We start from the raw sequence: 14988 nt of genomic DNA on the forward strand, positions 1-14988 counted from the left end.
GAATGTCGGAAGTGAGTTCATGAGTGAACACAGAAGCGAAATAAGTGTTCATGACCTCAGCGCTCTGGTTACCCGGCACATGCGAGCCATCGGGATTGGTCAATGTCATGTGTGGCGGGCAGCGTTTCGGGGTTCATAATCTCCAAAGTTTGTCGGTTTGTTGAAAAGAATAGTTAGAAGGTCTTGGTGAAAAAACTTTCGTTTGGAGCGCTTCAATTGGCCCGTGTATTCACGTAGTACTTTGAAGTAGGAAGACCACTTCTGGAGGGAGTTTTCGTTCTTAGCTTCTCGAAAAATGCGTTTTTTCTTCTGGCTAGTTTGCGCAATGAACTAAAGAACCAAGGCTTACTGGCATCCCCCCGAATGCGCACTAGGAGAACGTACCTGTCGATGAGAAAAAAGTTTTGTGTTTGTATAAAGACCAGTTTTGTTCAACTGTTCTATAATAAGCGACATGACTGAAATGTTGCAGAAAGTTAGCAAGTACTGTATGTCAAAATTATCTTTGTTGTAGTCCCTGATGTACTTTGTGTGAGGTTGACGATTCTGTAACGTAAAGGAGAGGTCGAATAAGAGAATGTTGTGATCGCTTACGCCGTTTATGCTTGGAACAGACTTAACTCAGGATGATTGAGGAGGATCAAATCCAGAATGTTGGAACCACGGGTTGGCATAGTGACCATCTGAGTGAAATTGAACGTGAGAGCAAGGTCGACAAAGTTTTCTGATAGGGTGGATTGAGCAGTGAAATTATTCCAGTGTATATCACGGAAATTGAAGTCACCGGAGAGTAAGAAGGTGGCCCGAGGGAAGTGGGAAAGCAAGTTTAAAATGACAGAGTGAATTTCATCAACGAAATAATTATCGCTGTCAGGTGCGCGGTAACAAGAAATAATTATTAGCGTGTTCGCCGGGAATGAAACATGGAGGCAAAGAATTTCGTGATGATAGTTAACTGCTATGCGCTGACAGATGAGTCTGAGATTCACAAATACCAAGACGCCTCCTCCTCGACGCCCTATGCGGTCATGCCGATGAATGGTGCAGGTGACGATATTACTGAGAAGTTCGTGGTCCTGAATTTCTGGGCTAAGCCATGATTCGGTTATTATTTCGATGTCAGTATCGTTATCTGCAAGAAAGGTTTCCAGGGCTTCCTTTTTGCACATGTAACTGCGAACGTTTGAGAGCATAATCGGCACTGTGTTGGTGCTCTGGGGGGGGTAAAGACTCAGATGAGGTGCATGTGAAGCCAATGTAGCACGTGCGCATTTTGATGGCTATGATAGTTCGACGACTGAATCGGACTCAGCTTTGTAGATGAACTGTTTATTGTTCATGACTAGTTTATCATACCGGATCGTAAACTTGGATTCATGCTGGGATGCATGTAAGTAAAGTTGTTTCCTAGCTAGACGCACTTGTGCTGATAAGTCTTCTCTAATGGAAAAAGGCGTGTCCTTCAGTTCTGATGATGCGGCAATGATTTTAGATTTATCTTTGAAATGCAGAAATTTTACGATAATGGGACGATTCTTGGACGCCTGAAAGCGGCCCAACCTGTGTGCTGTTTAAATTTGTTCGGCTGTGATGGTGATGTTTAGTTTCTGTGATAAAAGAGCAACGATATGTGTTTCAGATTGAGCCTATGTTTCCGTGTTGGAATCTTGAATTCGAAAGAATAGCAAATTTGATTTTTACACGTTGATTCTTAAGTTCTTACACGTTGCACAAACTTTCACCATACGCTCCTGCTGCCAATCCGAGAACGCTTAACGCAAAGTCCGCTTCATTCCGCTACTCACCCGTGTGAAGTCTTTTAGGTGCCACAGTCGTTCATACACATCACACATGGAGCCAAACGGGTTGTGCACAAAGTCATTCAGAATTGTCTAATCGCACTTGGACTTTAAGAAAGTCGAATCGCGTGATCAGCCACACGACGAGCCTTCAGGTCTTCGTCTTCTGACCCTGTCGAATTTTCATCGCCTCTTTTCGGACTAGCTGCGAAACCAAGCTGCGAAGCCTGTTACGTTCATCTTCCTGGCATCTTCTACTTTGCCCGAGTGTCTCCGCTGCTCTGTTGATCTTGCTGCATTCCTTACGTCTCTGTTTACCGGCTAGATGCTAGGCTATAACCTCGGAGCCGGTCGAGTTGATCTTCTCCACTCGTAGACGCCGCTGTGCAGCGGCCCGGCTCTCCTTACCCATGAAAACTGCTACACTCACCTCGTTATATCGGCAGCTCTCATCCTTGCGCATGCGCCGTACCACGCCTGCTCCTCCTCTCAAAGCGTACCTATGACTGTACTGGGGAATACTGCGATACTTGATAGACAGATACAAGTGAAAGACGACACACGAAAGACGACACCAACTGGCCCCCGTGTTTGTATTGTTGGTACCTATCACGCCACTCACGATGCAGCTGTGGTTTCGCGCATGCGCACTTGCCGCCGAACTGACACACGGCTAAACGAGCTGCTAACAAGCATAGTGTAGCTCTCCCTACAAAAAGAGATTAAAGGTTTAAGCGGGAAGAAATAATCAGCGGCGGTTATCTGATTGGTGGTTAATATCGAGGCAGGAGTTAATTCTACCTTACACTAAATACAAAAAAGAAGTGGTGTTTACTGGGAGGCTTAGCGCGGAACAGACAAGGACAAGAGAGGCACATAGGACGAGCGCTGTTCCGCGCTGTCTCTTCCGCGCTAAGCCTCCCAGTAATCATGTCCCAGAACCAACTAGCCCAGAACTCTACTTTGAAGAAGTGGTGTATCATTAGAAATGAGTCGTTGAGGCAAAAGAGCAGCAAAGGCGAATCGCACGGTCCCGATAATGCTATCACATTGAACTCATAAAGGATGATTCTTCAGAGTCGTTCAATTTCTTTCTCTCCACCTTGCCTTCTTTATTTTCTTACGTACACTTTCTTTATTTCCCATTCTCACGGATAGAGGAAACAGATAGAAAAGCTACATGCAAGCAGCTTGAGGAGACCTCGAACCCGTACATGCAAGAGCAGTGGAAAGCAAAAACACATTTTTAAAGTACTTTCACAGACTATACGAACCTAATGGGTACAGTACAATGGAAGCAAAATGTATATAAAGCAGAAATGAAAAGTGATTGCTTCAAAGAAAATAAAACTAAGGAAGTTACAACGATAATGGTGGAACATAAGGATTAGGGGTAACGTTTCATGAGAAATTTAAATTCTGACAGAGTTAGGCTAACAATATCTACGGCTCTGTTATGAAAATTATTTAGATGTTTGGATGGGGGCACTGAAAACTTTAATCGTCATAATTAGTAGGGGACCGGGGTCTTTCCACGTATCTGTATGACGAGTTAGCCACGTTGGTTCAGACTGGTGCAAGTTTCCAATTTCAGTCTATCTCGCAATGTCTCCTAGAGCTGAAATAAGATTGTGTTAATAGTGTTTGGCTGTACAATAGCTGAATTGTAGGATGACTGTATTTTTCATAGACCGGTTGAGTGCGTTCTGTATACGTTACGTTTTCAGTGATACTCAAAATATATTTTGGAGTTACAGACGTTTTTAATATTGGCTTCATTGTCGAGCCCTATACAAAATTGCAATAGTCTATCTCAGAGTCAATTACTGCATTATAAATTAATATAATATTGACTTTATTTTTCATCAGATGTGATGAGAGAAGGAAAACTTTGAAAGAGCGCAAACACACACGACCACTAAAGACAAGAGACGAGACACAAGTGTCTTGTCTTTAGTGGTCGTGTGTTTGCGCTCATTCAAAGTTTTCCAAAAATGTACCAACTCGCCCAAAAAGAAGTGTTAGTGATGAGAGAAGGTTGGAAGAAAAAGCTGGCAAGCCAGCTTGATTAGCTCCCTCCTTCCCTTACAAGATAACATGGGAATCATTGAAGGGTCTCAAAGCAACCCAGTTGCAGAAGAAAACGTACACTCGCAAAGTACTGAAAAAAGAATGTTTAAAACTTGAAGACGACCTGGCGGATCTTCGTGATTAAAGCGGGTCCACATTTTCCGCGGAAGGCTGCATATTCAAGGGTTCGACAGAAACCTGTCTGGCGAGGAGCAACCATAGCCCAGTGGCACGAAATATGTCATTAACAAAAAAACAAAACAAAAAAAACGGGCGATTTGCATAAAAAAAAGAGCCAGTTGGAGGGCTAGTTGGTTTTGCATACTTAAGGAACAGCGCAAAGGATGGGACACAGAGACACAGGAAGGCACAAACACGAGGCGCTGACTATCAACTGAGATTTATTGCAAAAAGGCAGAGATTATGTAGCGAAGAGAACTGGGCGTGGAACATCGATAAATATAGCGCTCAGTCACCGGCCGCCCGAAGATAGTCACGTCACTAAGTTAAAACATTTGCTAATGGTTGCAATTGTGGTGAAAACAGCCATCGATGGAAAACAAGATAAACAATGGATTAACAATAATGGGAGGTGAAAAGCAATACCGGTAAAATCCATAAGATGTAAAAGGTAAAAATCAAGGTGTAGAGGGCCTTAGTGAGAATAAAACACACTAAAACAAACTGAAACCGAATGGGAGAAGCAATTGTCAGCGCCCAAAGGGGGTACAATCTTAAAACTAAAGTATAACATTATGAGGAGTAACATGCCTACGGGTGAAGAAACAATTGAAACCAGTAAAATTGTAAATACAGCAAAAAGCCAGGCGATGATCAAAAAAACACTAAGAAAGGAAACGGAACCATCCCAACGCAAGCCCGGAGACGCTTAGGAATTTCAATTCTTTCTCGCCTTGTGTTTGTGCCTTCTTGTGTCTGTGTCCCGTCCTTTGCGCTGTTGCTTAAATATGATTTGCATGGTTAATGAAGTGCGAAGTAAGTGCGCAGCACTTCAGCACGTCAAGCACGGCGAACCTAGACCGCAGTGCCTGACGGCCCGGCTTCATATATTGCGACGCGAAACGAACACGCGGCATAAACGTCCTTACACCATCTTCAGAAATGAACAAAAGCCCCTTTACAATGCTCTGCTCAGCCCCAGAAAGGTCCGGGGTGGGATCATTGGGGGAGATAAAGAGAGAAAAGAGCGGGAAATGCGCTTGAATGCGAGCACCAGTTGAGGTAAGCACAGCTTCACAACGCCTTGAGCGACTTGGAGCCGTGGTCCAGGGAGCACTGCGCGTGCACGTCTGCTACCCGTGAAGGCTGAGGAGTGACTGATAGATGCCGAAGCTGAGGACCCGCCAGAGAGGCGACTGCCACGTCTGCAACTCACACGCCCCTCTCTCACTGTCTTTCTCACTGGGTGTATATATGCGGCCACTCCACACCCTCAATTTTAGGTCGCGTGATGCGAGGATCGCCACTTTCCCTTCATCTTCTTCAAGTTCACGGAAAGTCGGACGAGCAGAGAGAGATAGAGCGGCTTCTGCTGCATCTATGCGCCCGCTCCTCTTCTGCAATGCTGAGCTGCGAGACGCGCACGCAAGTTCACAAAGAGAAAGAGAGAGAGAGTGAGTAGCTTCGGACAGACATCGGTAAATTCCGTGGTACCGGTTATTAGTGCTAGATATAAGACAGGCATAATAAGGTAATACAGACATCATAAGTTTGACTGATTGAGGAGAGATGCATCTATTCCTGCTGAATAGGCTTACAGTGTGACAAACTATTTGAGCGACGAAATTAACTTCATCATGCAAGGCAGGAAGCTGGGCTAGTTAGTGTGTCATCACTAATTCAAAAGACTACCGCGCTTAACAAGGAAACAGACATAGAAGATAGGACAAGCGCTAAACATCAACTGAGGTTTTACTTAGACAGAAAGGTACGTAAAAGCACTTCGGGGGCGCATGCGCACACTAGGTCAAAAGCACACAAGCAAAAACTAATCAAAATGTGACAAGCTGTTCTGGAGGTGCACTTCTTTTCTGGAAAAGCCGATTGAAGACGGAGTGACACATTTGTCACCTTCCCTGCTAATGTGATATGCCTCATACAACCAGGCGCCCGTTGTATGGCGCCACCGTCGGAAGGATGAATGGAAGGATGGAATATAAAAGCGCCCCCTTTGAAACGGGGTGGTAGCAATAGCTATCATGCTCATTTTTCTCCCTATTCCTTAATTATTGATTTAGACTGGTTAACTAAACCATCATTCTATTTAATAAATTTTTGTTTCTACATTACTACCATTATATCACTTCTCTGCATTTAAGCCACCAATCTTCCAATCGTTTTTTGCTAGTTTCCACCGCTGGTTTATTCACCCGGCCACTGGTATCTCTAAACCCCACAGCTTCAGGAACAGTGATTGCGCCTGCATGAACTTCCGGATGGACATCATTAAATTCGAGTATAATATGGTCAATTGTTTCACTGGAGTTACCACATACAACACATGCGTCATCTTCATTGTTAAATTTCTTTTTGTAGCTGCGTGTTCTAAGGCACCCTGATCTAGCTTCGAAAAGTAGGGCACTGCCTCTTGAGTTATCAATGAAAGCTTCCTTCCTGATCTGCATTTTCCACTTTCGGTATAATTCCACACTCTGTTTCTTTTTCATCGAATTTATTCAATTTTTACCTTCTGTGTTTTTCACCTGTTGCTTAAGAGCAGATCTCGGGCCATCTGGGTGTACACTGCCGAGATTGTAAATGCGCACCTGATTTGCGTAACACAAGCGTGCTGCGCAGGTGCGGTGACAAAACCACGCGAGAAATAATCGAGGCCGAAAAAATTGCAAAGCTAAAAGACAGCTGTGTAAGCATTCCCTCCATAGCCCTTCTAGATAAGGAGTTGCTTTTCCTATCGGGTGTTGGATGATCATGGTGCTCCTGCTTGATGTCTGGCTGAGATGAGTGTCTATCAGGCTTTGTTGTTCGTCGTGTTTTTGATGCTTGATGTATATATTCCGAGGTGTCAGAACAATAAACCTTCAGTTGTTAGTCAGCGCCTGTGTCTCGTCTGCCCTTCTCTGTCCGTTGTGAAGTTTGCGCTGTTTTGCTCTGTGATGAACCAACTAGCTCGAGATGTTTTCTTCATGCTTAATGCTCTTTATTTCTCCGTCCTTGTGACTACCATACTAACTAGTTAGTTTCCTAGTTCTTTTCCTCCATTGTGATTCAACGCTGTTTAATTACAGGTATTTAAATACTATTTAAATAAATAAATGTATTTATTTATTTAAATAAATAAAAAAAAGGTAATAATTACGTCGCCTCGGCGGAACAGCGCCGCCCGCGGCGAAACGCTCACCAGCGTAGCGCCGAGGCAGCTGAGCGGCGCAGTCGTTTCCGTCCTGCGAGGCGTTTCTGAGCATTTCCCTCCCCGTCATTTTGCGGTGTGGCTTTGAGAGCTTTGTGCTACTTTGAGTAATCGCAAGGAGTATTTTTCGACCGGGAAATCTTGAGAAAGGAAAGGGCCGTCCTCTTTAGGGGGTGCGTTTCTTTTTCTTGTTTTCAAACCGCCCGGCGCATGGTATTCCTGTTGTATGCTCGAAAATGCCGCGCGCGCGTGATTTCACCATACAATAGGCAACCTGCAATTTAGTTGGATGGATGGATGGATGGATGGATGGATGGATGGATGGATGGATGGATGGATGGATGGATGGATGGATGGATGGATGGATGGATGGATGGATGGATGGATGGATGGATGGATGGATGGATGGATGGATGGATGGATGGATGGATGGATGGATGGATGGATGGATGGATGGATGGATGGATGGATGGATGGATGGATGGATGGATGGATGGATGGATGGATGGATGGATGGATGGATGGATGGATGGATGGATGGATGGATGGATGGATGGATGGATGGATGGATGGATGGATGGATGGATGGATGGATGGATGGATGGATGGATGGATGGATGGATGGATGGATGGATGGATGGATGGATGGATGGATGGATGGATGGATGGATGGATGGATGGATGGATGGATGGATGGATGGATGGATGGATGGATGGATGGATGGATGGATGGATGGATGGATGGATGGATGGATGGATGGATGGATGGATGGATGGATGGATGGATGGATGGATGGATGGATGGATGGATGGATGGATGGATGGATGGATGGATGGATGGATGGATGGATGGATGGATGGATGGATGGATGGATGGATGGATGGATGGATGGATGGATGGATGGATGGATGGATGGATGGATGGATGGATGGATGGATGGATGGATGGATGGATGGATGGATGGATGGATGGATGGATGGATGGATGGATGGATGGATGGATGGATGGATGGATGGATGGATGGATGGATGGATGGATGGATGGATGGATGGATGGATGGATGGATGGATGGATGGATGGATGGATGGATGGATGGATGGATGGATGGATGGATGGATGGATGGATGGATGGATGGATGGATGGATGGATGGATGGATGGATGGATGGATGGATGGATGGATGGATGGATGGATGGATGGATGGATGGATGGATGGATGGATGGATGGATGGATGGATGGATGGATGGATGGATGGATGGATGGATGGATGGATGGATGGATGGATGGATGGATGGATGGATGGATGGATGGATGGATGGATGGATGGATGGATGGATGGATGGATGGATGGATGGATGGATGGATGGATGGATGGATGGAATAAAGGAGCGCCCCCTTTGAAACGGGGTGGTAGCTGTAGCTATCATGCTCATTTTTCTCTCTACTCCTTAATTATTGATTTAGATTTGTTAACTAAACCCTCATTCTATTTAATAAATTTTTGTTTCTACATTACTAACATTATATCACTTCTCTGCTTTTAAGCCACCAATCTTCCAGTCGTTTTTTGCTTGTTTCCACCGCTGGTTTATTCACCCGGCCACTGGTATCTCTAAACCCCAGGGCTTCAGGAACAGCGACTGCGCCTGCATCAACTTCCAGATGGATACCATTACATTCGAGTATATATGGTCAATTGTTTCACTGGAGTTACCACATACAGTACATGCGTCATCTTCATAGTTAAATTTCTTTTTGTAGCTGCGTGTTCTAAGGCATCCTGATCTAGCTACAAAAGTTAGGGCGCTGCTTCTTGAGTTATTAAAGAAATCTTCCTTCCTGATCTGCATTTTCCACTTTCAGTATAATTCCACACTGTGTTTCTTTTCCATCGAATTTATCCAGTATTTACCTTTTTTTGTTTTTCACCTGTTGCTTAATGCTCTTTATTTCTCCGTCCTTGTGACTAGCATACTTGCTAGTAGTTTTCTAGTTCTTTTCCTCCAATGTGAGTCAACGCTTTGTAAGTACAGGTATTTAAATACTTTAGCTGCCCATCTGTTATTGTCCAATTTCCTCAGGCGTTCCTCATATAATATTTTACTCTGAGCTTCCCGTACATCGAAAGATGCCCAGCCCATATATTAATTTATTACCCCTTAAAGGTCCCGTTCGGGACATTACATAAGGGGGGGGGGGGGTACAGGGTTGTTCAGCAGTCATACAGGATCATAAATATAAAAGTAATATAGAAATATATAAAATAACAAGATAAAAACACAAAATAGAAACAGCAGGTAAAACAAGGTGAAAAAAAACAAGAGTAACAAATTCAGATAATCAAGTCATGGCAGAGTGGCCACGATATAAAACAAAATCATATTACAGGTATGGGAGTAAAACCGGCTGGTCAGTTTGCAGGGCTTGGTAGCTGACATAAGGTACAGGAAGATTATTTTTTCTTGAGACATCTTTTCTTGAATAATTACCTAAATAATTTATTGGCCTAATTATTTCTTCAGCAATGACATTACTTCACCCTCTATCGATTGACACCGCTCATTAACCTCTACCAATTCTCAATTACAACTGCTGCAGATAAGATTTTGCGCATTTTGCCTCTAATTGATTACCTTCTTAACACATTGGACTAATTATTTTTAAGGCACAACACTACGCCAACTTCAATCGATTCACACCAATCATATAGCTGCGGACTACATTTATATTTTTTCCTTTGAATAGTTACATAAATAATTTATTTGCCTAATTATTTCTTCGGCAATAGCATTACTTTACCCTCTAGCGATTGACACCATTCATTAACCTCTACCAGTTCTCAATTACAACTGCTGCGGATACGATTTTGCCTCTAATTGATTACTTATGTAACTTATTGGCCTAAATATGTTTCGGCCACAACACTATGTCACCCTCAATCGATTGACACCAGTCATTAACCTCTACCACTTCGCAATTACGGCTGCTGCGGACAGCTTTTAAATTTTTTTCTTGTGAATAATTACCTAACTCATTGGCCTAATTATTTCTTCGGCAACAACAATAATTTAACCTCTATCCATTGACACCAATCCTTAACCTCTACCACTTCTCAATTACGCAGCTGCTGCGGGTATAATTGCGTCTTTTTCTTCTAATTGATTACCTAATTATCTTTTAGGACTAATTATTTTTTCGGCAACAACAATATGTCACTGTCTATCGATTGTCGCCACTCATTAACCTCTACCATTTATCACTTACTCACAACTGCTACAGACACAATTTTGCGTATTTCGCCTTTTATTAATTACGTAATTAACTTATTGGGCTAATTTTGTTTTGTACACAGCACTACGTCACCTTCAATCGATTGACACCACTCATTATCCTCTACCGTTACGCAATTACAACTGCTGCGGACACCTTTTAGATTTTTTTTTGTGATAATTACCTCATTAACCTATTGGCATAATTATTTTCAGCAAAAACATTACGTCACCCTCTATTGAATGACACCACTCATCATGTCCTACCACTTCTGAATTACTCGCACTGCTGCACATTGTTTATTATTTTTTGGCAACAACATTATGTCACCCTCTATTGATTGAGACCACTCTTTAACCTCTCCCGCTTCTCAATTACCCATAGCAGCGGCGGGGAACTTTTACATTTTTTACTGTAATAATTACCTAAACACGTATTGGCCTAATTAAGTTTCGGCAACAACATTGTGTCACCTTCTATTCATTGACACCACTTATTAACATCTATAATTCTCAATTACTCAACTGCAGCGGACACGATATTGCTGACACAGTCTGCGAATAGAAATCTGTGAACGTAGCTAAGTAATGCGTTCGCATTAATAAGCCAAGTAATGCTATGCACTTAAGCTAACCCGTGAACAACTGTCATACCCCTCTCATGGCAAAACAAAGCTCCAAACCCGCGGCACAAAGCCTCCGCCCAGTACCGGCGCCAAAGAGGCTGTTAAAGTGCGCACCAAACTAAAAGAGCGAAGAAAGAAGCGCGACAATCATTCTTCCTTTCTAAACCACAGTCATCTGCGGCCGAGTTCATTCGCCTCCTCTCGCTGCCAGCCATCTCGACATCCTCCTATTTCCCCCAGGCGAAAAAAAAACAAACAGATGAAAGGCGCCCTCTCCTCTAAGCACGGTCGTGCGCTCTAGCAGTAAGGTCCGTGACGTCTCCGAGGACATCATGTCTCCGCCTTCGAGGAGCAACCAATCCCGCGAGGCCCCGGCTGACAGGAATAAATTTTCTGATCAGAAAAAGAAGAGTCGGAATCTGACCCTTTCAATCAATTGTAACCAAATTTAAATTGCTTTGAAGACAGAACACTGCACTACCCTAAAGTCGGGGAAACATTTTATATCTTGCTAATTGGCGCAGTGCTAATTGGAGAGGATAACCGATGGTCGCTGAGGGTAACAAACTGGATTCGAAGGGAAGGAAAGCGTAGCAGGGGGCGGCAGAAAGTTAGGTGGGCGGATGAGATTCAGAAGTTCGCAGGGGTCAAGTGGATGCAGCTAGCACAGAACCGGGTTAAGGGGAGAAATATAGGAGAGGCCTTCGCCCTGCAGTGGGTATAATCAGGCTGCTGCTGCTGATGATGATGATGATGATGAATTGGCGCAGTAGTGGGTGATTGAATAGCGAGAAGTGGTGTATTTTTGACAAAATTGTCATAAGCTCCATACATTGATTTTTCGATTGTCCAGGAAACCTGTATGTTTTATCTAGGCAGATAAAATGGTTACAAGAGGAAACGCCGCCAAGCATATAAGTATTCGGGGGATACAACTGATAACTCTTAAGCATGGCGAGCTATCAATTTTTATTTTTCCAGCGTCATTCAGTTACGCAGCAACGCGCCGCTAGCTGCCGCAAGATAGCGCGAGGCGTTTTACGAGGCGCGTGAGCCAGAATCATCCCCAGGCAGTCGAAATTACTCCCTAGCCCTCCACTACGGCTTCTTTTTCTCCCTTTTCACTTCCACATTCCTCCCTTCCCACACGGCGTGGTTCAGGTGTCCACAGAGCAAATGCGACAGATACCGTGCTTTTCCCTTCATGTGAACCAATTATTATTATTGTTATTGTTTATTTGGACCTGATGTGGTATGTGCCCTATGAGAAAAATAATGACAGTGGTCTATCAGCAATTATGAAAAAGATTAGCGCGCGGATGTTAAAGTGTATCGGCATTAAGAAGGCTTACTGCGGATCATTATTAGGCTTTATTAGCCCCCCCCCCCCCCTTTACTGCAGGGCGAAGGCCTTTTCCTCATTCATCCAATTAACCCGGTTATGTTCTAGCTACATCCACTTGATTCCTGCCAACTTCATAACCCTATTATTAGGCTTACCTAACCCTTATCTAACATAACAGCACATAATTGAGGCCTATGTGTCTTCTGGCAGACGTGCTACTGGATGTGGTCTTACAGAACGCATTACTCAGCTAGGCCTATTAGCATTACCAAGCCTAACATCAGCAAATAACAGGAATGACTTAATCCTGTTAGTGTCTTCCTCTTTTGTCAGTTTTTCGGGCTACATACACTTCTACTCAAAATGAGCCACCGATTAGCCCAGACCAAGGTTTTGATCTCTAACGTCATCGGTAGGCTTACGAAGGCATATTTACAGCAATGTGTACTCAAGCATGTTCAGAAATATATTTTTGCTTCACATAGGTTAACAAAACATTTTCGGCACAATTATTTTTGAGTTTGAACTTGACCTGTATGATCATGAGGGCGCTCAAAGCTATGCTTGGATTCTGTCAAAGCAATATTCGATTATGCTTATGGGAAACTAAGGAAACTGATGAAGTTGGCGAACAAGTATTTTCGCAATCACAATGTACTTCTGCTTCATTGAAAATAAAGATGAAATATTTCAAGCTAAAATATTCTTTTCGTTCTCTCCCTCTCTTTAACGTTGCAGTGGGACCTGGTGTGTTCATGGCAGCACTTGCGACCTCTGTTGCGGTTTGTGTTCTACGCTGGCGGACTGTTCGCGTGGGTGCTGCCATTTGTGCTGGACGGGTGAGCATTTTAGCCATTTATTATTTGCGTGCCCGCAGAAGAGAGTGCTCACTAGCCAAAAAATAGAGTGTTAGAATAGGGGGCCCCAAGGAGCTGGGGGCGTCTAAATGCGCATGCGCAGAACGTAAGGCGCGCTTGAGGTCTTGGGTTAACGCTAGGGGCTGCCCCTATTTTCCGAGAATAGCGTTCACCCCAAGCCGCCGTTTGGTCGCTTGGGTTACGGCAACATGACGGCGTCTGGCCCAGCGGTGGTCGCTCGCCTCAGCACACATTCTACGTCACCGCTCCATGGTGTCTCGCGTTCATGACAAACGAAAGGCCAACGAAGCTTATGCTATGTCTCACGATACCCGCACCACCAATTTTTAGCGATAGAAGGCACTATATTTTCTGATTGCTTCCGAATTTACCGAGCTGCTAGGCTTAGTGAGTTCGCCTCGTTTGGTTGCTATGGGGACCTGACGGCGGAAAGCGCGAAAGGTTCATATGAGGTATCCCCGGCCTCGGCCTGGATTGAAAATTGGTCGATTTCGTTTTGTCTGACGAAAACGGTTTATATAACTGGTAGTTTTACTATAGGATTGTACAATAATAGTACTTTTTGATGAATAAAATAGCGTTGTTGACTTTTATATATTTAAATGTTTTCCTTGGTTTACTGTCGTGGCGCTGCAATCGACGAACGCAAGCCCGGCTCCGCTGTGTCGGGATAACCTATATTCTAAAACTCGCCGCTCGGCTGGCGCGCTGCGCCGCCGCACGCCATTTCCTTGGGGGCCCCAAGCCCAGGGTCCCCTATTCTAAAACTCCCCAGTTTCTCACGAGTTATAAACAGACGCACGATTGTTATGATCCCCTTGTATCGGTTTGGTGAGAAGTGCCAGCTCGGTATCAATGCCCAGCTTCCTGAATTTTTCCCTTTGAAATGCCTATTTTCTACTTATTTCTAAACTGCTCAATTCAACGTCGCTGTAAATCCTATACTTATCTCTTGTATGCCTGTACTTTTGAATACTTTCGCATTCCCTGCCATGGCGAACGAGCCAGTGCTCGTCGGCTTCTCGGGCCGAGCTATGCACTTACTGTTGAAGGGCAGACAAGATTATGCTGCATTGTTCCTATCTTAGGTTTAGCAGCTGCAGCAGCACATTTATACTGATACACGCTACCAAAGTTCGCAAATTAGGTGAAAAATTGTACTTGAACGAAATATCAGCATGCATTTTATAACAGCATCACGACACTTAATATATATCTGCGCATCCTCACCTATAGAGTTGTGCTTTTCCACTACCACTACTTGTTTTCTTGCCAGTCCCATCTACTCCCGAGTGAAGGATAAACTTCTTAAGCAAATTGTTTACTCATTGGAATAATAAACCATGTTTGTAAATATTTTAAAGAACGTCTTATATTTTTTCGGTGTTGTTTCACACATGATTTCAACATCTCAGCCTATCCAGCTCTTAAGGCAGCTGACTGCTCGCGTGGAAAGAATGCTTAGAAAGAGGTATTCGCTACTAATCCGAAGTCTGACCATATCTGTCGCGCGTGTCACAGTATCCCACAGTTCTCTATGTACTAAAATGCTTCCGAGAAAGCTGGGTGTCAAATTGTACTAGTAAGACATACTCGTCGACTACTCACAGA

Source organism: Amblyomma maculatum, chromosome 11 (assembly GCF_055883805.1).
Source record: "Amblyomma maculatum isolate TAMU_Amacu chromosome 11, ASM5588380v1, whole genome shotgun sequence".
Classification (NCBI taxonomy): domain Eukaryota; kingdom Metazoa; phylum Arthropoda; class Arachnida; order Ixodida; family Ixodidae; genus Amblyomma; species Amblyomma maculatum.